The sequence below is a fragment of the Pundamilia nyererei genome, unplaced genomic scaffold, assembly GCF_000239375.1.
Source record: "Pundamilia nyererei isolate P.nyererei 1_Seehausen unplaced genomic scaffold, PunNye1.0 scaffold00104, whole genome shotgun sequence".
NCBI lineage: Eukaryota > Metazoa > Chordata > Actinopteri > Cichliformes > Cichlidae > Pundamilia > Pundamilia nyererei.
The window spans coordinates 1839738-1842782 of NW_005187505.1; positions in this window are offsets into that span (position 1 = coordinate 1839738).

The following is a 3045-nucleotide window of genomic DNA, read 5'->3' on the forward strand; positions in this document are numbered from 1 at the left end:
CTGCATCAAAAACTAAAGCCTGCCTGTATTTGCATGGTACGTAGAGGAAAACTCTCAGGGGACTTAAAATTAGATAATCTGTTCTCAAAAAAAATGTCTGATTTCTTCTTTCGCTGCTTTATTCATGAAAAAATCTTTTTTGCTGTGTTGCTGATCACATGTGGTATTTTTTAAACTTGCCTCTTATGAGCAATAACTGATTGCACCAGCAGCTGAGCTAAAATGACAAATGCTTATCATATTTTTCTCTCCTGCAAGCTTTATTCTAGTGCCTGCAGGATGCTGCAGAACTTGGTGCTGATAATACTGTCAAATGGCTGCATAGAGGGTAATAATCATATGTGGGTGGCTTCACTGCAGCTGAGTAGCACAAGTAATACTTATCTATTTTGGGCTTCTGCTTGAGGGCTTCCTTTGTGAAGTGTGTGGATGGAGCATAAGTGAACATCATTTCTGTATAACAGGGGTGAGTTAAAAGCTAGATTTTCAGGCTGGACATATTTCTGGGCTTTAAATCATAATTATTAGATCCATTGTCTTGATTTAAAGGCCTTTACATTATGTCTCAAGTGCAGTTTTATTCTTTGGCTGAAACATTCTGAGCAGAGGAATACCATGTTTATGTTATACTGGCCGAGTTAGATGACATTTCCAAAGTTAATTCCCTTGAAACAGCCTTTTGTCTGTGACAAATGAGACGATCTGTGACCTTTGACCTCGGAGAATGCACTCACTGGCCTTGCAAACCCTGACTGTCCACAGGGGTTGAGCTTAGTTCTCAGCGTGTAAGTGATATTTAAACCTGATAGGGCAGAGGCTTTAAAAGACTGAACGCAGCTCTCTTTTTCCGCTCATCCTGCTTCTCATCGAGGTGAATGGAAATAATGAGGGCGGTGGGTTGCTTCACAGCCTAAATCAAGAACTATACAACAGGATAACTAAAGCCCTAAAATAACTTAGTACTCCCATTGGACATAGGAACCCTTGAAGTCCTTGAAGTCATATGTAAAAGAAATAGAAACGTTAGTCTAAAGATACTTGCAAAAAAAAAAAGTTCTCTTCCTGGATTCAAACCTGCTCATCAGCCTTCCTGTTTGGAGTTTGTAGCCTTGGTTCATACATAATTCTTATAATTATGTTGTATAATGTCTGTGAAGGTTCTCAGTCATTCAGGTCATCGTAGTCTGAGGAGCTTGAAAAGAAAAGCGTCTGGACTTCTTTAAGTTGCTTGAAGACCTTTCACCTCTCATTCGAGAAGCTTCATCAGTTCTAAGGTCAAATGGTGGAGAGTCCCAGATTTAGACTGTTGCATGATCATATCATGTCGAAATGGACGAAACACAGCTTCTTAGGTCTTGGAAGATGCAGCAGGCTACTAAACAGTAAAACAGTATAAATATCTAGAATAAATACTAAAAATATATAAAAACTAAGTACTAAAATATAAATATGGATCTTAATGAATGTACAATATTGCAAAACAATGCTCAACTGTCCTATGCAAGTGTATACGAACTATAACCATAGTTTTGTGTTCTTAGCTTACAGGAGCAGGACCAAGTTTTGCTGCCAAAGTCCATTTACTTCAAGGCTCAGTGTTCTGTGTATTCAGAGATGCTCTTCACCTTAGTTGTGACATGTGGTTATTTGATTTAACTTTGCCTTCCTATCGGCTTCCTATGTCCTATCTCTCAGAAGCCGTCTGGACAGATAAGTGCCACGCACTACAAACTAGGCTGCAGCCACCCTGGTGTTCAGTGATAGCTGAAAATTCAAAAAAGAATGCTAGCATCTTAAGCCAGATATTTGTCTCTGAAGGTGGTAGTTGAAGACCTGTAAAGACCTGTAGCTGAAATGAGAGTCAGTTGGATACAAACACAGATGTAAATGAATGCCAGTGTTTCATATTTACAAGAAGTGTCAGTGGGCTTGGTAACTGTTTGCTGACTGTTAGCTTTCTAAAGCTGTGTCATTGTCAACTAAAGCAACTTACACAAGAAATATAACCTAACTTTAAAGACTTTTTCAGACACTAAAGAGTCTGAAATCTGTTTTAACTGCTTTATGTGACTAATTTCAACTGCTGATGTCTCACTTTAGCTTGGCGCGCTGTCAAGCCTGACTCTGATCTCTTTCCTTGGAATTACTTCAGGAAAGAACCTCATCATGGCTAGATATGTGTGGGCATATGAGGGTTGTTATGAAAGACTTAGACTCCTTTAATACAGCTGTTGTTTGGCCTTTTTTTAAACCCTGCAGTTTGTTTCTTTACATCCTCCTCCAGATTCATCTGAATAAAGATGTAAAACATCTTCATCTTGCCGAACCATGATATGATATTTATTTCTGACAAGAGAAATTGATGGTCTCTTTTTTCCATGGTTTGCTTGGCTGGAATGATTCAAAGTAGCTTTTAGTACAAACCCATTACAGGCTTCACCACAGCTCCAGATTTTGGCCTATTATTAGCCTCTTTTCTCCAGGAAACAAGGTCACTCAAATAGCCTTGTCTTATTAGGCTGCCACTACTCATTTGGCCTTAAAGAGACATGCATTTCAGAATTACATGTGTATTCATCACACACTAAATCCACTATTCATTTGCACATGTCTGACCTAATGCAGTCACCCTACACTAGTTATCACAATCAAACACCCATTGTTATCATGCCAGTATAATGGTGTGGGACTGAAAGAGTGCAATCAAGTGATGTTTTGGCTGTATAGCCCCTGCTAAGTGAAAGCGACTGCCCTATTTCTGTCCAGGGTTAGTGCTCAGCTGTCGTCTGCGAGTAGATCACCTCATATACTCTCCCCAGCCCTGTACTACAATGCCCTGTACCGCAGTTTGGGGTCCAGGATGCATGTGGATGTTATTAGAGGCCATTGAAACTACAGGTGATGGCTCTCACAGTGCACTGGATCTGTGTGGCAAAAACTCTTAAGATGGCATAGAGAAGCTGCAACAAACTACTATGTACATTTCCATCTTGAGCCAGAATTGGAAATCATATATATATATATATATATATATATATATATATA